The sequence below is a fragment of the Zingiber officinale genome, chromosome 5A (assembly GCF_018446385.1).
Source record: "Zingiber officinale cultivar Zhangliang chromosome 5A, Zo_v1.1, whole genome shotgun sequence".
Taxonomy (NCBI): domain Eukaryota; kingdom Viridiplantae; phylum Streptophyta; class Magnoliopsida; order Zingiberales; family Zingiberaceae; genus Zingiber; species Zingiber officinale.
Genome location: NC_055994.1, coordinates 916693 through 940256, shown reverse-complemented (window position 1 = coordinate 940256; position 23564 = coordinate 916693). Strand labels below are relative to the sequence as shown.

The 23564-nt window shown below is 35.3% G+C and overlaps 1 pseudogene; it reads left to right on the top strand.

The window, feature by feature from the left end:
* The first annotated feature begins 8902 nt into the window (after nt 1–8902).
* On the top strand, nt 8903–23008 carry LOC121982658 (annotated as a pseudogene).
* Nucleotides 23009–23564: the final 556 nt, after the last annotated feature.

Below are 23564 nucleotides of genomic sequence, written 5' to 3'. Positions count from 1 at the left end.
TGGTATCAAGAACAGGACAGGCACGGGAATTGACGAATTGAATAATTGGACAAGTTGAACTGCTAATAATTGGACAGATTTTATTGTATAATTTAATTAGCACTAAAAAGATGATTAACCAGATCCGAGTGATCGGTCCTGTAAAAATTTTACATCGATCATGGATAAATCGAAAAATTTACCATCCTCTTACCGTCACACGATAGTCGGAGAAAAAATTAATTAACATTGATCAGCACTAATTGTTTAGGGAGAGTGTCGGTGGATTAATGATTAAATAATTCATTATAATTAGAGGAAGATTACTTACTTCCTACCTTAATTAGGATAATTCATATTTAATTTATTAAAAATTAGCAGTAATACAGCTGGATGGATAAAGTTTATTAATTTGGAGTAAGAGGAGATTAATGGCCATATTTAGGACTTTTCGTTAATGCAAATATATTTTCTATTTATATATTTTGAGTTTATCCATCTTTTTCATCATTTAGAATAAATATACCCTTGATAGATTTATTTTTGTTGCTGTGTGTATTTCTAGTCAATACTTTGACTTTTCGTATTTTAGAACAGCTGTCATTGACTCTTCTAGTCTGATGTGACTTATGCTGTGAAGACTAGATTTTTAACAGATTTATAAAATAAAAAAAAAGCTCAATAAAAAATTTAAATAAGGTGAGATTTGAAATTTTTAATTCAATGGTAGCAGCTGCATGGAGTCAATGATAGGAGGTCAATAATTAAATTTGGCTTATATATTCATGTTAAATGCTGAGTTTAATCTTCACTGTTTTGCAGAAGCCAATAAATGAATATCATAATCCTATTTATTATAAACAAACTGTAAGCAAAGATTCAGAGATGCACATTAGGAGCGATCAACAAGATTTACAACAACATTTCATGACCAGATCATCTTCTTCCTTTTTCCTAACCATATATCATAGGACAAAGAGTGAATTAGTTGGTAAGAAAGAAAGTCATATTATTTGTTGGAACGGTGTTGCTATTATCATGCTTAATACACACAAAAATCATGTGTCCTTTTTACTTGAAAATAAAACCCCCGTGACTGTTCCAATTAGAGAGGATCGTGGATCGAATTGATTTGCTTAATACAATATCAGGACCTACATTCGACCCTATATCCGGCGGTTATTATGTATCAGATATCCGATTAGTTGTCAGTTATTTGGATATCCGTCCTTATATCCAATGATATATAAAATATAAATATAAAATAATAAAAAATAAAATATTTAAAAATGATAATAGACATTACTCATTACACGTTGTAGTAGCTATTGGCGATTAGCTACTACAACGTGTAGCAACTTATCAGCAGTAGCTACTACAATGTGTAGCAGCTTATCCGCAATAGCTACTATAACGTGTAGCAACTTATTAACAGTAGTTGCTACAAGTAGGGGTGATCGCGGATTGAGTTGGTTCGGTTATTGAGATAAAAAATTATCCGCCCCTACTAGATCGGATAATGTAATATCAGGACCCTACATCCGACTCTATATCTGACGGATTTTTTTTTCGATTCGGTTCAGATCGGTATAAGCGGGTTGGTCGGTTTGACGGGTTGACTGCTCACCCCTAGTTCCAACAACAATGTATTGCGCTATGCCCAACAAATGCGTTTTGCTTTGATTTCAAATTATGAAATATTATTTCAAGCTACAATCACATGAAAAATTACTAGTAACATAAAGAGGAACTGAGTCCGGGTTGAGATGTTAAAGTTTCCATGAAAAAATTTATAAATGTCTGTGAAAATCTTACAAAAAAGTCTATATAATTTCATGATTTTTTTTCACAACTATGTGAGATTCTATAAAAATCAATAAAAATCTATTAACTCCACAAAAATCATCATTAAAAAAAGTCAATAAAAATCATTCAATCTCTTAATTGAATACACCCCCGAAGTAAGTTCGTCTCTTTTGTAGATTTTCTTTTTTAATCCAGTTTTTTGTTCAAGGTCTAGAGCCCGTACCTTGGTTTTTCTGGTTTTAGTGGATTTATGTTGTGTTATTGAGAGCAATTTGGCAAATTTGAGGTTGGAGATTTTGTAGCTCATGCGACTATAGTTAGATTTAGCTCGCATGCGCCTAGGGTTTACCTTTTAGGTACTTCGCCAAACTGATTTATCATTTACTATACTTTTCAATGATTTTTTGGGTAGTATTTACTGAATGGCTTTGTGATGAATATGTTGTCATATTCAATTAGGAGGGTGTTTGGCTGAGCTTATAAGATCTCTAAAATAGCTTATAAGCTGTTTTGGAGCTTATAAGCTCTTTAACTTTGTTTGGTAATTTTTTTTTCAAACAGCTTATAAGCTGTCAAAATAAGTTGTTTTGGAGTTTATAAACTATTTTTAAAAAAGTATGGAAGACCCTACTTTTTTAAAAAAAATCTTATTTTAATAATTTGTTTTTCTAAAATATCCTTATATAATTTTATAAATCTCCATCTTATCCTCCATAAATTTTTATAAGCCTAATATCTTTTTATCTCCGCCGACTTTTCTTCCAACGTTGTGTCATCTTCTCCGCCAACGCCTCTTTCTAATTTTCTCTCTCCCTGTGTAGAAATTCGTCCAAAACCCTCTATTAATAAAAATCTTAAAACGCTCTATTAATAGTATTATACCCTTTTTGATAATTTTATTAATAAAAAGATCTTATAATATCAAACACATCAATATCTTTAAGTTGATTGTAATAAGTTCACCCAAACACTTTAACAACTTATTTTTAAAATAAGACCTAACAACTTATAAGCTCCTAAAATAATTTATAAATTGTATGAACTTATAAGTTGTTTTTAATAAGTTTAGCCAAAAACCCTCTAGGTCTTGAAAATCTTTACTTGTTTCATGTAATTTGTATTAACTGGATCAAAAATGTTAATCACCGTTTCATTTTGTGCTTGCATAATATAGGATGTGAAGGTTTGGCATCACTGTGGGTGTAATTTTGAATTATACTCTCAAATGAGATCTGAATTCGTGAAATGCACTCTCTCTTTTAGATGATCTATGGTGCTTATTGATGAGTGGATCATGAGTTACACTTATCTGAATTTGATTTTTTAAACTCTAAATGTTCTTATTCATCAAGATCTATTGTAGATAAAAATAACAGTCTTGAATTATTAATATTGAATGAGATTTGATTTCAATGATCTGACTTCCTAGTTTAATATTGTTTACATAATTACATTTGATGAATTTGTCTTGCTCAAGACTGTTGAATTGCATCATTATACTTCAATATTCTTTTTAATAGCTGTCTGCCTTCTTTTTGTGTTTATATAAAAAGAGTGTAATCTGCCAACTATTTTCCTGTTTGAGGGAATCGAAGTATCTTCAGAGTTGAGAAAAATTCAAACAAGAACTGTAACCTTTATGTGCTATCTACTTTCCTTATTACAGTTGGATAAATCTGTTGGATAAAATACTCTGTGTCGAAGATTTTGGAGACTGAATTTAAAATTATATAAAATTTAAATTCAATTTACAATAGAGATGACCTGAATGGATAATCTCAAGCTGTCAGTAGGGACTGATTTCTATTAAGTGATGAAGGCAGTCTGCACAGTATTGACAGAACGGGCTGATCGGCCGAGCAGCACGAGCGAGCGCAGCAGATCAGAAAGGCCGACAGAGCAGAAAGGCTGATCGAGCAGGCAGACAGGCCTGGTGAGAGGCAGGTCGGGCAATTTGGTGTCGGACGGACAGACAGGCAAATCGGGCGAAACAGACCGGCCGAGCGAAAGACAGACTGGGCGGACAGATAGGTCGGGCGAAAGGTGTTGAATTATAAAGTGATGTTTTATTTTTTTGGTTCGTAATTTTTTAGTTAAGATTTAAATATTTTATTTTATAATTTGAAAGGTTAATCATTGTCCGAGTCTTTAATTAGAATTTATCTTTGTGATCCTAATTTATAGGATATGGTCTTACGTGATCCTATTTTATAGGATCTAGCGATAGTTTGTAAAGCCTATTTATAGGCTCATTCTTTACTGAATTTGAATGTAAGAGAGTTTTTATTATTCCATCGTCAAGTTTTTTATCTCTTAAAATTTCTTCATATCAAGAGCTTCTTCACGGTAAGTCACTTCGATATTCTTGGAGTGACGGAAATTTCGTCGATTCTGGTTTTCTCTACATGGTATCAGAGCCAGGTTATTTTCGTGAAGAAGGTTATTGCTCTCTCGATATGGAAGGCACTGGTCGTGTAGCGGGACTTGGTTTGGAATTGTTGAATCAGTCCAACTACCGGATCTAGAAGACGTGTATGGAGTCGTATCTAGTCGGTGAAGATTTGTGGGATGTCGTTTCCACTAATGGAGTTGTCGCTCCGGCAAATATCATCGAAAATGCAGAAGCGTTTAAGAAATGGAAGCAACAAAATGCTAAGGCAGAATTTGTTTTGAAGAGATCCATTTCTCATGGAATATTTGAGCATATAATCGGGTGTGAGTCTGCTCGTGAAATTTGGCAAACTCTCGATCGATTGTTCAATAAAAAGAATGAGGCTCGGTTGCAAATGCTCGAAAATGAGTTGGCAGTTATGAAGCAAGAAGGTATCTCTATTTCTGAATATTTTCTCAAATTAAAAAATTTATGTTCAGAAATCTCTCTTATAAATTCTGAAGAACGAATCTCGGAAGCAAGAAAGAAGCGATATATTATTCGTGGTCTTCAACCTGAGTATACTCCGTTTATCACTTCAATTCCAGGATGGGCTCAACAACCATCACTAGAAGAACTTGAAAATCTTCTCTCGTCGCAGGAATCATTGGCCAAGCAAATGGCTACAACGAGTATTAAGGAGGAGCCAAAGAGTGCATTGTTTGTTAAAAAAGGCAATTTTTATAAAGGAAAGGGTAAGATAGAAGAAAGTACTCCAGATCATTCAAATGCACCTAAGAAGACGTTCAAATGTTATAGGTGCGGCAAACTCGGTCATATTAGAAAAAATTGTCGAGTTAAATTAAAGTCAGAAAATTATGCAAATTTGGCCGATGTGGACAAAAAGCTTGAAAAAGAAGATGATTGGAAGAATTGCTTTCTTACTGATATTGTTGATACTCAACGAGGAACATGCTTAGTAGCAAAAGAAACTTCTCACACAAAGCATCCAACCAATAATGAATGGATTGTAGATTCCGGTTGTGGTCATCATCTTACAGGAGACGAATCAACTTTTTCATGCTCTCAGTTACATGATAGCGGCAAGGGTATTATCACCGCTGATAATACAATTCATAAAATTCAAAAAGAAGGCACCGTTGTTATTGATAATAATAGTGGAGAATCAATAACACTAAACAGTGTATATCACGTGCCTGGGATACAAAAGAACCTTTTATCTGTTGCAAATGCGGTGGATGCTGGAAACTTCGTGCTCTTTGGACCGCGAGATGTGAAGTTTCTTCGGAACGTCAAAGAAATTAAAGCCGACGTTGTTCATACTGGTACACGCGTGAATGATTTATTTGTTCTATCTGCATCAAACTCATACATTGAAAAGATGAGTAGCAATGATAATTCCTCTTTGTGGCATGCAAGACTTAGTCATTTAAACATGACTAAGTTGAAGTTTATGATTCAAAGAAAATTAGTTGATAGTTTGCCCAATCTATCAAAAGTTGAGGATGAAAAAATTTGTGAAGGTTGTCAGTTTGGAAAGGCACATAGACTTCCTTTCAAAAGTTCAAATTCACGATGCACAACTCCTTTGGAACGAATACATAGTGATTCGATGGGTCCCACTCTAACTGCTTCTTATTCCGAATGTCACTATATGTTGCTGTTTGTGGATGATTATACGCGGTTCACATGGGTTTATTTTGTGAAACACAAATCAGAGGTATTTTCAAAATTTCTAAAATTCAAGGAAACTGTGGAAGGAGAATTGTGTAGAAAAATCAAGATTTTACGGACAGATAACGGAGGGGAATTCTGTTCAAATGAATTTTTCTCATTTTGTCGAAATAATGGCATTAAAAGAGAATTATCTTGTCCGGAGACACCACAACAAAATGGCGTGGCTGAGCGAAAAATTAGACACCTTGTGGAGACCTGCAAGTGTTGGTTGCATGCGAAGAATTTATCCAAGGCATTATGGGCAGAAGGCATAAAATGTGCAGCTTATGTTATTAATCGGGTGCCACTCAGATCAAGCAATAATAAGGCACCTTATGAATTGCTTTTTTATGCTAAACCAAACGTGAAGTATCTTCGAGTCTTTGGTTCAATATGCTACGTTCACGTGTCTGATTCTCAAAGAAGTAAGTTGGATGCTAAAGCAATCAAATGCATTTTCGTCGGTTATGACGAACAAAGAAAGGGTTGGCGGTGTATGGATCCTACGGCTAATAAATGTGTTGTTTCTCGCGATGTTATCTTTGATGAGATTTCTTCCCATGATTCTGCAGATATCAACAAGGAAGAAAAAATATGATAACTTTGCCATTATCCCATTTCTCAGAAGACATGCCTAAAGAAAATCAAGGAGGAAAGGAGAGCTTGTGTCCAAACCAAGATGATGGCTCTCAGGAGGAAATAACCAACCAACGCCCGAGACGAAATATTGTGCGACCATCTCGTTATAGAGATGATAATTTTGTACAAAATTTTCTTGCTTATTTGCTAATCCTATTGATGATGATGAACCTTCCTCTTATGATGATGCTAAAGGAGTAAAAGAATGGGAAGCTGCTATGAAAGAAGAAATGGATGCCTTGCAGAAAAATCAGACATGGGACTTGGTTCCTAAACCTCCTGAAGTGCAACCAGTTTCGTGCAAATGGGTCTTTCGAATAAAGAGGAAGGCTGATGGGAGCATAGACCGATTCAAAGCAAGGCTAGTAGCTCGAGGTTTCTCTCAAAAGTACGGGGAAGATTATGAAGAAACATTTAGTCCCGTGGCAAAAATGACTTCGGTACGTACTGTTCTAGCACTAGCGGCTAGCCTGGATTGGAAATTGTGGCAGTTGGACGTCAAAAATGCCTTCTTATATGGAGAGCTTGATAGACATATTTATATGGATCAACCGCTTGGATTTGTGTCCGAGTACCATCCGGATTTTGCGTGTAAATTAAAGAAGGTCCTCTACGGATTAAAGCAAGCTCCACGTGCGTGGTACGGAAAAATTGCAGAATATTTAAGATTCTGTGGCTACGCAACTTCTGAAGCAGATTCAAGTCTCTTTATCAAGAAACGTCAAGGACTCATGGTGATCGTTCTGTTGTATGTGGACGACATAATTCTAACAGGCAGCAATTTTGCAGAGGTCACTCGTCTTCAGGAAGAACTTTCGTTGCGATTTGATATGAAGAAACTTGGGGAGCTTAGTAATTTTCTTGGGTTGCAAATTGAAAATCTGGATAAAGGAATTTATGTGTCTCAGTTCAGTTATGCTAAACGACTCATTGAGAAATTTGGTTTGATTGATGGAAAGAAGCGATCTACACCACTTGATGTAAATACAAGACTTCGTTGTGACGAAGGAACATGTTTGTCGGACCCTCGTCCCTTTCGTACACTTGTGGGAAGTCTTATTTATTTGACAATAAAAAGGCCGGATATTGCCTTCTCTGTTGGTATGGTCAGTCGATACATGCAAGAGCCAAGGAAGCCACACTTCGAAGAGGCTAAGAAGATCTTAAAATATGTTAATCCTACTCTTAACTTGGGTCTACTCTATGAGAAGGGTGTAGAGTTTTCTTTACAAGGATTTGCAGATGCTGATTTTGGTGGAGACTTGGATGATCGGAGATCAACTTCTGGTTTTGTATTTCTGCGAGGAGCAACAAGTATATCATGGTGTAGCAAAAAGCAAAGTTCAGTATCTCTATCCACGACTGAAGCAGAGTACAAAGCATCTGCTCAGGCTGCTCAAGAGTGTATGTGGCTTCGTAGACTCTTTGAAGATCTGCACGTACCCATTGATCAACCCATTCCTATTCATGGAGATAATCTGAGTGCAATCAAACTTACGTCTAATCCTATCTTCCACGCGAGGACAAAACATATTGAACTTGAGCATCATTTCATTCGTGAGAAAGTGCTCGACGGAATTATTTATATGGTCGCAGTTAAGAGTGAAGACAACATTGCTGACATTTTTACAAAAACACTTCCAAAGGGTGCATTCAAAGATATGCGATCAAAGCTCGGATTAGTTCTGAGAACATCACTTTAAGGGGGAGTGTTGAATTATAAAGTGATGTTTTATTTTTTTGGTTCGTAATTTTTTAGTTAAGATTTAAATATTTTATTTTATAATTTGAAAGGTTAATCATTGTCCGAGTCTTTAATTAGAATTTATCTTTGTGATCCTAATTTATAGGATCTGGTCTTACGTGATCCTATTTTATAGGATCTAGCGATAGTTTGTAAAGCCTATTTATAGGCTCCTTCTTTACTGAATTTGAATGTAAGAGACTTTTTATTATTCCATCGTCCAGTTTTTTATCTCTTAAAATTTCTTCATATCAAGAGCTTCTTCACGGTAAGTCACTTCGATATTCTTGGAGTGATGGAAGTTTCGTCGATTCTGGTTTTCTCTACAAAAGGCAGACCGGGCGAGTAGACAGGTCTGGATAGGCAGGTTGGACGAAGCAGCCGGTCGAGCGAGAGGCAGACAGGTCTGGCGAAAGGCAGACTTGACGAGCAGACAGGTCGGGCGAACATACTAGCCGATCGGGAAAACTTATCGAGACCTGCGACTGACGTAGTTTCCTTGAAACAGATTCGCCCCACCTCCGGCAGTGTTTCGAGGTTTACTCAGGTCGTCTGTTTCCTAGGATACAACGGTTAACCGTGATTTCACCAAGCACTAGTGTCACGGCGAACTGAGAGACACCTGAATGCTATCACGGGTACTCTGCCGAATAGGAGTTGCACGATAGAGAATGAGGGAATGAAGGTGGAGAGAAATTTGTGTTGTTGCGTGTCTCGCGCCAGGATGAAGGGGGCTGGAGACTCACAATGGATGGAGGAACATGTTTGGGTTTGGTTGCACGCACAGCTGGGGATGACATAGTGCCTCTCGTGATGCCTTTCATTCAGGAAAACATAACAAAACCAGAGTGGAGGCAGAGACAAGCTGCAACTTATGCCTTTGGTTCAATTCTGGAGGGTCCATCACAGGACAAGCTCATTTCCGTTGTCAATGTTGCTCTAAACTTTATGCTCACTGCCTTGATGAAAGATCCAAATAACCATGTGAAAGACACTACTGCTTGGACACTGGGAAGAATATTTGAATTTCTACATGGATCCACTCTAGAGACTTCTGTCATAACTAATGAGAATTGCCAGCAGATACTTACTGTCCTCCTTCAGAGCATGAAGGATGTTCCTAATGTTGCTGAAAAAGCCTGTGGTGCACTTTACTTTCTTGCCCAAGGTTATGAAGATAGTCCAGGATCACCACTGTCCCCTTTCTTCCAAGATATAATTCAGTCCCTCCTTAATGTCACACACAGGGATGATGCTGGGGTCTCCCGCTTGAGGACGCCAGCTTATGAGACCCTGAATGAAGTTGTGAGAACGTCAACTGATGAGACCGCCCCAGTCGTGACTCAGTTGCTCCCAGTTATAATGTTGGAGCTCCACCCAGGCCCGGCCCTGGAGGAGGGTAATCTTGAGCGATGGCCCTGGGCCTAGATTTTGAGGGGGCCTAAATTTTTTTTTTTTAATATTATGTTTAATAATTATACTAGAGGAATGAAAACAGATTAAGGCAAAAAACTTGCTTCTGCCACCTGCGATGGAAAATTGGCCTGCAGCGCTCACTGCGATGCCGCCTCCCGCCTGCACCTACGCCTACGACCTACGAGAAAGAGAAGTTGAGAAGGACTCAAGATATGTCTTCTCCTCCCTTTCTATTTGAAAATATTAGAGGTCCCTGTCGCATCTCTTCTTCTTTCGCTCACGGCCCTTCAACGATTATTTCTGTGATTATGTTGCATCTCTTCTTCTTCTTTGCATCGTTGTCACTTCTCAAGATTTTTTTACCGTTATTTTTTATCCACAGAGATGATAAATACAACCCATGGAATTAGAATTTTCATTGTGAATTTGAGCTTTGGTTCATTGGTTGTCTATTGTCGTTGACTATTTGTGAAAAATTGCTCTCAGATTTTTGTTAGATTTGATTTTTTTGGAGGAAAATTTTGTTCGTTCAACGGTGTTTGGTGACTGGTGTGTGACAGTGTAAGCGGTAAGCCTAGTGGTTTCTGTTTTTCTTTACTCACAGCCTCACAGGTTGCCATCACTGTGCTTCCTCGCTGCCAGAAAACGTTCGTCCGCATCCTCGAATGCTCGCTTGCCTCTGAAGCATCCGGTGTTTCAATGCATAGACAGCATAGTTTAGGTATGCTAACTTGCCCTAGTTTCAATGGTTTCTATTGGCATTGGCGTGTCTGGTTGTAGAACTAGGTTATCCTCCCTACACTGGTATGGTTATAATTCTTGCTTAAAGATGATTGTGTTCCTTTTGATAAACGGGCTATAACATCTTGAGTTTCAATTGTTGTATTTGTATTTGTTGTTGAAGAATGCACTGTCTTGATAATAAAAGAACTTATTTTGGTGGAGAGAGTTTGTTTTAACAATTGAGTCATTGCAGACTTGCAGTTGGCATATTTATACCTAGTGATTTTACACAAAATGGTACAAAAAGGAAAACTGGAACACAATCTCAGTATTGTTTATTATGAAATATACTGCATGGGCCGACTATTTGCACTATCCTTTTGTCTACTTGAATCTTTGTGGCCAGTTTGTTCTCATATTGTAGATAGTGAAAGTCACAGCACTTGAAGAATTGTTATTTGCCTATTTCTTAATAATTTTATTAATTAGTTTCAATTTGATAATGAATTAACTAATCATCTATGATCTATGGAGAATTTAATTGTTTGCTGTAGCATGTGTTTGCTATTTTTTATGTAGTTATTTTTATGAAAAAATATTATTGTTATAGGAGAAATGATGCAGATTTTTTAAATCATGGTTTATCCCTTGTAATTTTGATCGCATGGTGGCCTTAGAACTTGTGACCTTAGTAGCAGTGTAGCACAAAGTAGCTACGAGTCGATTTGTGATAGAAATTTAAGATGAAATGGATTTTTTTTATTAGGTTTTCGACTTCCATAAAAATTGTAGCATGTGTTTATAACTCCAAATTGTTTAAAGTCTTAAGGCGCAAGTTGATTTGTAAATCTGCTTGCATCATGGAGATCATGGAAAGATAACCAATAGTATTGTTGTTTCTTTAAGTATCATAATTTTACTAATTAGTTTTAATTTGATCATGATTTAATTTTCTTTTAACAGGTGTTGTTTGATGAGGTGCTTAACTTAACGACCTAGGGCATTTCCTTTAATATTGAAAACTATCATATTACAGGTGTTATTATTCCTTTACTAGTGAAATAATTTGAATTATCTGTTTTTTTTGTAATTATTGTGGTTTTATACATTATAATATGTTGGCTAAAAAACATCTTTCTAGATGTGAGAAAAGGAAAAAAAGAAAAAAAACTAGAACAAGTGACTGAATCACAAAGAGGTGCTATTAATAAATTCTTTATTAAAAGTTTTCATAGAAATCCACAAAATTCAACTATGACTGTTAATGATGTTGATGAGTGTAATGAGATTCACAATGTTAATGAAAAAAGGGAAAATTTGAGTGAGCATGAAAATATTTTAAATAGGGTAGATAATGAGAATATTGACATTGATGAACAATTTATTTCTTCACTTGATATATATGATCCAAGAAATTGGGATAATTTTGATAGCAATGCACGTGATATTTTAGTTGAAAAAGGGCCTATAAGAGAAATGAATATTGTATATCCTTTGGACGACACTTCTAGGCATTTTTCTTGTGTTCATTATTCTAGACATTTAAGTAATGGAGAAATAAGAGACTGAAAGTGGTTGGTTTATAGTAAATATGTGGATAAAATTTATTGCTTTTGTTGCAAGTTGTTTAAATCTGAAAACAATAGAAGTTCATTAGCAAAGGATGGATTTAGAGATTGGAAACATCTTAGTGAACGACTTAAAGAACATGAAAATACTATTGAACATAAAACTAACATGAACACTTGGAATGAATTAAAAATGTGATCAGATAAAAATCTAACAATTGATAAAGACATACAATGAGAGATTTCCAAAGAAAAAGAGCGTTGGAGACAAGTTATAACAAGAATAATAGCAACTGTAAAATGTCTTTCTAAACGTTGTTTGACTTTTCGAGGATCTAATGAAACACTTTATCAAGACAATAATGGAAATTTTTTGTGGTTAATTGAAATGATTGTTGAATTTGATTATGTGATGCAAGATCATATTAGACGTATTCAAAATAATGAAATTCATTATCATTACCTAGGTCATAAAATTCAGAATGAGTTGATTTATATTTTAGCTAATAATGTTAAAAGTGTTATCATTAATAAAATTAAAGAAGCAAAATATTTTTCAATAATTCTTGATTGTACCCCAGATATAAGTCATCAAGAACAAATGACTTTTATAGTACGATGTGTTAAAATGTTAGATAATAAAGTGAAAATAGAGGAGTACTTTTTAGAGTTTCTAAAAGTAGATGATACATCAGGTTTAGGACTTTTTAACGAATTACAAAATGTGTTAAAATCACTTGATCTTAGTATTGAAAATATTAGAGGTCAAGGTTATGATAATGGCTCCAATATGAAAGGAAAACACCAAGGAGTTCAAAAGAGGTTTCTTGAAATAAATCCAAGAGCGTTATATATGTCATGTGCTTGTCATAGTCTTAATCTAACTCTTAGGGCGTGTTTGGTTCGGGTTATCGCTGATAACCTTAGTAGATTATCAACAATAATCTTGTTTGGTTTAAGTAATTGGTGATTCCTGGTAATGTAATATTCCCGTCACGTCAGCAATTAGGGAATAGATCCAGGAATCAGAAAACCCTGGAAATCTTAGGGGGCGTTTGGTTTGCATTTTCCATGCTGTTTTCTGTTTTCATTTTCTGAGAAAATGGAAAACGCGTTTGGTTTGCGTTTTTTACGTTCATTTTTAAGAAAATGAGAGAGCATTTTCTAAGAAAACGAAAAACGCGGAAAAGTCATTTTCTAAAAAATGAAAAATGCACGTTTTTCAGAAAAATGAAAATGAAAATGGGGCAAACCAAACGCACCCTTAGGTTTTCTACGATTCCGGGGTTATCAATATATTTTTCCAAAATTACCCTTCAAAGAGCAGGAGATGAGCAGGGATGTCCATGAGATCTTCCGCCTCACCCTCCCGGAGTTTCTCGTGTGAAGCTTCGATCACAAGCTCCGATCACGACAGCGGATGGCTCCTCACCTACAAGAAGAGGTTCCCTAGGGATTTCGTCGAATGAATGTGGGAGATGGCTCCTCATAGCAGTGATCATCTACAAGAAGAGGCTCTGTACCTGTTCGTTCTTCGTGGAGATGGTGCATCGGCGGCTTGCGGAGGAGGCGGCTCCGGCGGCTTGCAGAGGATGCGGCGCGCGGTGCCGGTTGTTGCCGAAGGAGGCGGCGTCGGCGGCTTGCGAAGGAGGCGGCGCCGACGGCTTGCGGAGGAGGCAGCGTTGCTGCGGGCAGAAGCGGGGAGAAGATGCGTAAAAAAATTGAGAAGGATTAAAAGGAAAATAAAATATATTAAAATAATTAAAAATTTTAATCACATATCCAAATGTATATAAATTTAAAATATATATAATAAGTTAATTACATATCTAATTATATTTTACAAATATATAAATTTACTTTAAAATTATAAATCAATTTTATTTATTTATTATATATATTATCAACTTATTCATTAATATTATTATAATTATTATTATTATTATTAATTTAATTTAATTTATTCTACAAAATTAATCATATAATTAAACAAGGGGTAATATAGGAAATGTCAAGTTAGATTATACCATTACCTAGTTGAACCAAACAAGATTAAGATTATGTTGTATTCTCCCATAACCTTGGTTATGTGATTACCAAAGGTTATATATGATAACTCGAACCAAACGTGCCCTTAGTGATATGACACATTCTTGTGTTAAAGTTGTTTCTTTTTTTTGGAGTAGTGCAATGCATATATACATTATTTTTCAAGTTCTCCTAAGAGATGGAAAATTTTACTTAATAATGTGAAAGGATTAACCGTCAAATCTTTGTCGAATACTCGTTGGGAAAGTCGTATTAAAAGTATTCAAACTATTAGATTTCAAATTGTGGAAGTGAGAGAAGCTTTACTTGAATTAAATAATATTTGTGATGATGCAAAGTCAATAAGTGAAGCTGAAAGTTTAGCTAATTCAATCGAAAACTTTGAATTTTTACTTGGTATGATCATTTGGTATGATATCTTATTTGCTATAAACATGATGAGTAAGAAATTACAATCAAAATCTATGTGCATTGACTCTGCCATGAAACAATTAGAAGGTGTAATCTCATTTTTTGAAAAGTATAGGAATGATGGTTATGCTACAAGTTTGACTATTGCTAAGAGTCTTGCATTAGATATGAATATAGAGCCAATATTTACAACAAAGCATCGTATTTTTAGAAAAAAATAATTTAATGAAAGAGAAGATGATGAAGTTTCACTATCATTAGAAGAGTCTTTTAGAATTGATTATTTTATTGCTGTTGTGGACATGACAATTGCTTCTTTAAAATGTAGATTCGAGCAAATGAAAACCTTTGAAAATATATTTACCTTTTTATTTGATTCAAAAACATTAAGAACTTTGAATGATGATGAATTAAGAAAATATTGTATCAAGTTAAAATCTACTCTAACTCATGACAACTCATCAGATGTTGAGTTAGAAGATTTATTTACTGAATTAAAAATATAATGTCTGCAATTGATATTCTTAAATTTGTTCAAATTGTAGATTGTTATCCAAATGTTGCAATTACTTATAGAATTTTGTTGACTATGTCTGTTACAATAGCATCGGCTGAAAGGAGTTTTTCAAAATTAAAATTATTAAAAACATATATGAGATCATCAATGTCTCAAGAAAGATTAAATGGATTGGTAATTTTATGTATTGAGAAAGATATCTTGGAAATTCTTGAAACTGATAATATTATAGAAGATTTTGCGAATAGAAATGCTAGAAGAAGTTATTGTAGATAAATTATGTATTATTAGAAATTTATTTGGGATCTCATTTTATTATTTCTCCCAGGGCCTCTTCAGTCGAAGGACGGGGCTGGCTCCACCAAACTCTTAAGGCCCAGAAGCTGTCTTCAGATGAGCGAGAGAAGCAGAATGAACTGCAAGGCCTTCTTTGCGGATGCTTGCAGGTTATAATCCAGAAGTTGGAAGCATCTGAGACAACGAAGTATACTTTTATGCAGTATGCTGACCAGATAATGGTACTTTTTCTCCATGTGTTTGCTTGCCGAAATGCTACAGTACACGAAGAGGCTATGCTTGCAATTGGTGCAGTTGCATATGTTATTGGGCGAAATTGTTGAAAAAATTGGATTATAAATAAATTACTTGTATTATATTTATACTTCAAAGACAATATAACACTTTTGAGGATCACTCATAATTTTAGAAAAAACAAAGAAAAAGAAGATGAAGAATAATTTTCAATTTGAACATGAATACAGGGGGAAGTATTTATAATATTTACCATGCAAGATGCATAGTTATCAGAAAACTAAATTCTATCCACAAAGAAATTTTATCCCTATCTATTAGATGAGAGAATAACTCCTAAACATACATTTTAATTTCTATCTATTAAATTTTATCATTTGAATGAGAAATTACTCTCATCCATGTCTTTATTCTTATCTGTTAACAGGTTGGTATTGATCTTCAACATTCTCTCTCAACACCAACCCTTTGTACTGTGCTGAGTTGATAAAGGAACATCATAAATTTGTTGGCGCTCAATCCTTTTGTGAACATGTCCACAACATGATCATCTGTACTGATTTATCTCATCTCAATTTCTCCTTGTAGAACTTTTTCTCTGATAAAATGATAATGAACTTCAATATGCTTAGTTCTTGTATGAAAGATCAGATTTTCTGCCAAATGAATTGTTGATTGATTGTCACAATGTACAGGAACTGCATAATCTACTGGTTGATGTAGATTATTCATTAGTTATATTATCCATGCACTCTCTTGAGCTGTCATTGCTACTGCTTGATACTCAGCTTCAGTGGTTGATAATGATACAGTTGGTTATCTCTTGCTGCACCATGAGATCATTCCAGAACCAAGTTTGAATACATAATCAGTTGTTGATCTTTTGCTGTCACAATCTCCTACATAGTTAGCATCGCAGTAGCCAACTAACTTGCAGTCTTTATTTCTTTTATATAAAAGGCCATAATCAATTGTGCTCTTTACATATCTTGTTAGTATTAACCCTAGTACCAATTAAGAGATGATTGTAAAGGGCTCCTTTTATATCATATTTCATTATTAATAAAAGACAAAGTTGGTTATTATATTTATTTCAGTTCAGTGCCAAATGAATAAGTATAATAATGTCATAGGTTAGTAGGTTCTAGTTTACAACATATCAATTGGTTGAATTAATAGTGGGATATTGTAGATATACATAGAACAATACTCTTAATTATTCCTAGTCAAACATTAATATACAAGGACAATATTAATACATTAAGACTAGCATGTAGGTCAATGGATGACTTAATCTCACAAGTCATGGATATGAGATATCAAGTTGACACATGAGTATATATTAAAGAATATGTACTGAATGACCCACCATGAGAATGTTTCATGGATCATTATATGAATGTTATAAACATTCTCATGTGACTATTGGTATGAATAGTCTTTAGACCTGAAGTCACTACGGTTCCTACATAAGGAGTTGTGTACTTTAGTATCGACAAACGTCACTTGTAACAAGATAGACTATAAAGTCGATCACTGTATATACAATAAGTTATGCGGAGGGATGTGAGTGATGTAGATGAGATATATTCCTTCCATATGACGGAAGTGATATCTGTGGGCCCCTTGATTAGTAGGACACAAGAATCCATGATCATGCTCAAATGAGTCAATATGTGATATTGAGCTTATTTGATTGAGTGCGTCTACTTAGAGATCAAGAAATACAAAAATTGATAAGATGATAACATGTTCTATGCCTCATTGATCAATCTAGATATCAAGGATAGAAGGATTGAGTCATACAAGATAATAGACACAGAAAGATTAGGTCAGATCTCGACATTCTTATCACTTGGGTAGCAATGATGCATTGCTAGATGTCACTCATTGCTTATGTATCTAAAATGATTTTAGATACATTGTCAATATTACGAGAGTCTATTGGGTCGCACACAAGGAACATGTTGATTTGAAGATGCATTATGGGGTTAACTTTAATCTAAATTATACACATTGAGTTAGACTCGAATGAATTTGGATTAGACTTATTGAGTAATGGGTTAGACTCATTGGTTTATTGGATTAATGACTTATTGGATTAATGGTTAATCCAATATTCTAAATCCAACACATTAAGATTAATGAATATTAATAGACATTAATATATCATTAATTAAAAGGAAGATAAAAATATAAAAATATTTTTATATTTATTGGATGAATACAAAAGTCATTTGTAAAAGTAACCTTTAGATGAAATAACCTTTTGGTGAAGTAACCTATTTGATAAAATAACCCTTTTGTGAAGTTACCTTATATAGATGAAGTGGCCTTTTGGATGATGGTAATCTTCTTGATTTTTGCTCTTCTTCCTTCTTCCACTCTTGGGCGAAACTTCCAAAAGAGGTTGCTAGTATAACCTTTGATTGTTTCTTTCTTCATTTTGTGAGTTCGTGAGACAGACGGAGAACGTGTTCGTGTGGATACTGTAGAGACACGGACGTGCTGATGATGCTGAGATCTACATCCTAAAGAATATTACCGTCAGGATTGCGAAAGGCACGCAACAAAGGTATATATCTTTTAACAAAACTTAGTCTATGGTGTCCTTCGCATGGATCTTCTGGATAGAAACTTATTTTTCCGATATGCTTTTCGGCATGTTTAGCGTTATAGTTCAGTACATGTCTTAGTATTCGTCGAACTACTTCGAAATGAGTATTCTTTGGATTTTGCATGTACCGACTTATTACACTGACTGCATAAGAAATATCAGGTCGAGTTAAGGTTAAGTAGATGAGACTGCCTACCAATTGTTGATACATAGTTGCATCTTCTAAGCTTTTCCCTTCATGTGCATACATTCTGACATTTGGTTTCATAGGTGTCGAGATTGGCTTGCATTCGAGCATTCCAAACTTTTTCAACAAGTCTTTGGAATATTTTTGTTGACAAAGAAATATTCCATTTTGTGTGCGATCAATCTCTAAACCAAGAAAATGCTTAAGTTACCCAAGTTCTTTCATTTGAAATCAAACTAATAAATTCTCTTTCATTTGAAGAATTTCTGCTTTGTTATCGCCTGTTATGACTAGGTTATCCACATATACTAGCATGATAGCTAATTTTCCTTTATTTATTTTGATAAATAAGCTGGAATTTGCAGATATTACTAAATAACCACTTTGAGTTAGAAATTCAACAATCTTACCATACTATGTCTTGGGTGCTTGTTTCAATCCATAGAGCGCTTTCCATAGCTTACACACATATTCAGGATGATGTTAGTTCTGAAAACTATTGGTTGGATCATGTAAATTTCCCGATCCAATTCTCCATGAAGAAAAGCATTCTTCACGTCCATCTGCCATAGATTCCAGTCTTTGTTGGCTGCAAGTGCAAGTAGGATCCGTACAGTTGTAAGTTTCTCTACTGGACTAAATGTTTCATCATAGTCTAGTCCATACTGTTGAGAGAAACCACGAGCTACCAATCGAGCCTTATACCTCTTGATTGATCCATCTGGACGACGCTTTATTTTGAAAACCCACTTGCAAGAAATGAGTTTCACATATTTTTGTTTTGGTATAAGATCCCAAGTTTGATTTTGCTGCAGTGCATCAAGCTCTTCTTTCATAGCTATCACCTAATTAGGACTGTGCGACACTTCTTCAAATGTCTCGGGTTCTGTTGTTTCTTCAACTATGGCTGCATTGACATATTTTGGATTTGGCCTTCGTGTTCTTATTGACCTTCGGAGTTGAGATTGTGGAGTTAATTCTTCCATTTCACTAGGCCTCTCTTCTTCATTTGGTTGTTGATATATGCTGGTTTGCCAAGGACTCTGAGCCACTCTTTGTTCATTATCATTGCCATTTGGATCTCCTGATTCATCTGAAGGTTGAAGTTGAACAATATGCTCTCTCATCTTTTGTTGCACTTTGTCTTCGAGGTCTTTAGAATCTAATAACACCTCCTTAATTAGGTTCCACCAAGAAGATGCTTCATCGAACACTACATTTCATGAAGTGTAACATCTTCCACTTATTGGATCGCAACATTTCCACCCCTTTCTTTGGCTATCATATCCCACAAAGATACATCTAATAACTTTTTTGTCGAACTTGGTTCGTAAGTGATCAGAAACAAATACATAACATACACAACCAAATACTCGAAAGTTGCTAACTGTAGGTTTTATGTTCCATAATTTCTCAAAAGGTGAAATGAATTCTAACTTTGGTTGAGGAAGTTTGTTAATGACAAAAGCTGCAGTCCTCATTGCTTCAGCCCAAAACAGTCCAGATACATTCTTGTCGTGCAACATACTCCGACAAATTTCTGCAAGATGTCGGTTCTTTCTTTCCGCTACACAATTTTGTTGTGGTGTGTTGGCACATGTGTACTGATGATATATTCGACTTTCTCTTAAGTATTGAGACAACTCTCTTGAGCTATATTCTCCCCCGTTGTCTGTGCGTAGATAACAGATCTTCGTTCCCAATTCTCCTTCGATTGACTGTTTGAACTCTTTAAACTTGAAAAATGTATCAAATTTTTTTTCATAAATAAGATCTAGATATACCACCGATTGATGGTTGCTTGACGGGTTCGAATACATCAGAGTGGACTAACTCTAATGGTTCCTTTGCTTTAAACTTTGACTCTTGATATGATAATTGGTGTGCTTTACCATATTGACATCCCGCACATACCGTGTCTGTTTATATGTCTAGTTGAGGAAGCCCCTTAAGCATCAACTTCTTCATCATCATGTTTAACTTGGAATAGTTAACATAACATAATCTCATATGTCATATGTCATATCTTTGATGTTTCACTTTTCCTTGTCTTGTCTATATATGCAGACTCTGCTGACATCACGTATACCGACTCTAGTCGTTGCTCCTCCATTGTCAGTGTTTCTGATATTTTGAGATTTCGATATACCTTTGTATTTTGAGGACCAAACAGAACAGAGTGACCTGATGATGTAAATTGAGATACAGATAATAAATTTTTCTTCATTTATGGGACATGATAGACATCTTGAAATGACACTTTGTTAGAATTATATCGATGTGTAATTATTGTCTTACCAGTGTGAGCTATTGGTCACCTTGAGTTGTTGGCTATCACCATCATACGAGCTTCCTTGTATTCAGACAAGTTTTGTAATTTTTCTATGTCACCTGTCATGTGATTTGAGTAGTTTGAATCTGCGATCCAGTCATCTTTGTAGTTAATCTTGTTTGACATTATTGTGAAAGCTACTTCATTTTCCTCTGTAGCAAACAAGGCTTCAACATCCCAGTCATCTTCGCTATTCTCCTTAGAATTAGAGGTAGCAGTATTACTCTGAACAAACTTTTTCTTGGCCCAACAATTTTTTGTCATGTGGCCCACATTCCCACAGTTGTAACACTCGCCAATAAACTTTTTACTATTGACATGATTCTTTGGGGCTCTCCTTGGGTGATGGACTCCATTAACTTGATAACTCTTCACTTTGTCACCATCCTTTTTAGATCCATCACCAGTGTGCCACTTGAAGTTGCACTTACTATTATTGGTGTAAAGCACTTCCTCCTCACCCTTTAGCGAGACTTCTCCCATTTGCTTAGCCATAGCTTCTTGGTCTGCAAGTAAATTTTCAAATTCAAGAAGCGATGGTTGTGTTGGTCATCCTTATATAGCAACAACAAATCCTTGATATTATGGTTGTAAACCATGAATAATTATTCTTTTTTTCCTGGTTTTCCCAATAGGAGCTATTGGATCTAATTCTGAAATTTCACGACATATCAACTTTACCTTGTGGAAGTATTGAGCAATTATTTTGTCACGTTGTCCTATTGCTAGTAGCTCATTCTCTAGAAGTTGCAATCTTGCATCATTTTTCTTTGAAAAGAGTGTAGCAAAAGTATCTCATACTTCTTTTGGTGTTTTGGCATCTCAGATGTACTCCAACATTTCTTCTTCAATTGTGATTTTTAAAGCAAACATTGCTTTACCTGCTTTGATCCTCCATTTTCGCAAGATGTCATTGGCATCTTCGGTCGGTTGCATGACTTCACTACTACTAACAACCTCTCAAAGATCCTGACCTTGTAGGTAGGACTCCATACATGTTGTCCACGTGTTGTAATTTTTATTGTTGAGCTTCTTGACTCCTCCTACTACTTGAAGGTCGCTCATCGTGTCGGAAAGATTTTGATTATACCGAACAAGTTTGATTTACAACCTTGTACAATATAAACCTCCTCACAATTCAAGATAACTCCACCAAGAATAATCCCTGATCGTTCTGCTTTGATACCAATTGTTGAAAAAATTAGACTATAAATAAGTAAATAGATTACTTATATTATATCCACACTTCAAAGACACTTTTGAAGATCACTCACAATTTTAGAGAGAAAAATAAAAGGAATATGAAAAACAACTATCAATTTGAAAATTACACTTTTATTTTTTGTTGGATAATTGAACATGAATGCAGAGGAGTATTTATAGTACTCACTATGCAAGATACATAGTTATCAGAAAATTAAATTCTATTCACAAAGAAATGTTATCTCTATCTATTGGATGAGAGAAATATTCTCAACCATACATTCTAATTTTTATCTATTAAATTTTATCCTTTGAATGAGAAAATTATTTTCATCCATATTTTTATTTTTATCCGTTAACATGTTGATATTGATCCTCAACGGAAATTTCATAAAGTAAATGCAAGGTTTTTATCCATATTTGGAAATGGGTTTTCAAAACTTTCAGGAATATGAGGTGTGTGCTATCACCGTTGGAGTTGTTGGAGATCTATGCAGGACATTGGAGGAGAAGATACTACCATACTGTGATGGAATCATGACACAATTACTGAAGAATCTGTCTAGTACTCAGTTGCACAGATCTGTTAAGCCCCCAATATTTTCATGTCTGGGTGATATTGCATTAGCAATTGGGGACAACTTTGAGAAATAATTGATCTATGCCATGCCTATGCTACAGAGTGCAGCAGAACTGTCATCGCACGCGGTTGCAACTGATGACGAAATGCTGGATCACGCCAATCAACTTAGAAACGAGATCCTGGAAGCATTCTCTGGTCTATTGCAACGTTTCAAAAACTGTCCAAAGACCCAACTCCTGATGCCTTAGGCGCCTCACATCCTTCATTTCCTAGATACACTATACAATGAAAAAGACATGTACGTGTTCATGTTATGTTTTTGTAATTGTGTTGATTTTGAGTGATTAATGTTTCTTCTTGCCAACTCAGTCAGTGGCTATTATATTCTTTTATTAGGGATGATGCTGTTATGAAGACTGCGGTGGGGGTCCTTGGTGATTTAGCAGACACCCTCGGCAGCCATGCCAGTACCTTGATGAACCAGTCTGTTGCAAGCATTGAGTTCCTGGAAGAATGTTTATCCTCAGATGATCCATCCATAAAAGAGTCTGCTAAATGGGCTAAGATGGGTATTAGTCGAGCGGTTTCTGTTTAATCATGGTGGTAAAAAGTGAATATGTTCATCCTAACGTTTCCGTCAATTCGTTCTGGGATTAACACAGAGAAGGTAAATTACGGATGACTATTAATCTTTGGAATAGAGACTAGCACATACGGAAGATATTTATCTCTACTTTATCGAGATTTGAACCTCATCGTGGTCATGTAAAGTCAATCGTCACCTGTTTGCGCAAAGGAATTCTTCGACGCAGGTGTGAGAACTATTCTTCAGGAACTTGCACTCCAAATGATCCAATTTCGCTTAGCGAGGAGAAGAGCTGAGACTCTTTTGGAAACTCCACAGGGCACTGGGAGTTGAATTGCCATTTCAGTTTGCCCATTCCTATCCTTTTGCAGCACGCAAGCCAGTCAAATCTTCCACATTTTTAAGTCAATATCTAGAAAGTCTAACTGTGTTCTAGCATTCGACCTTTTGCTTTTTTTTTATAATAAATATAAATTTTCTGATGGGGATTTTGTCTTCAAGTTATGATGTATTTTTGGAGTTAGACGGCTATGGGTCATCCTCGTCTTTTAGTTCAGATCCCTTG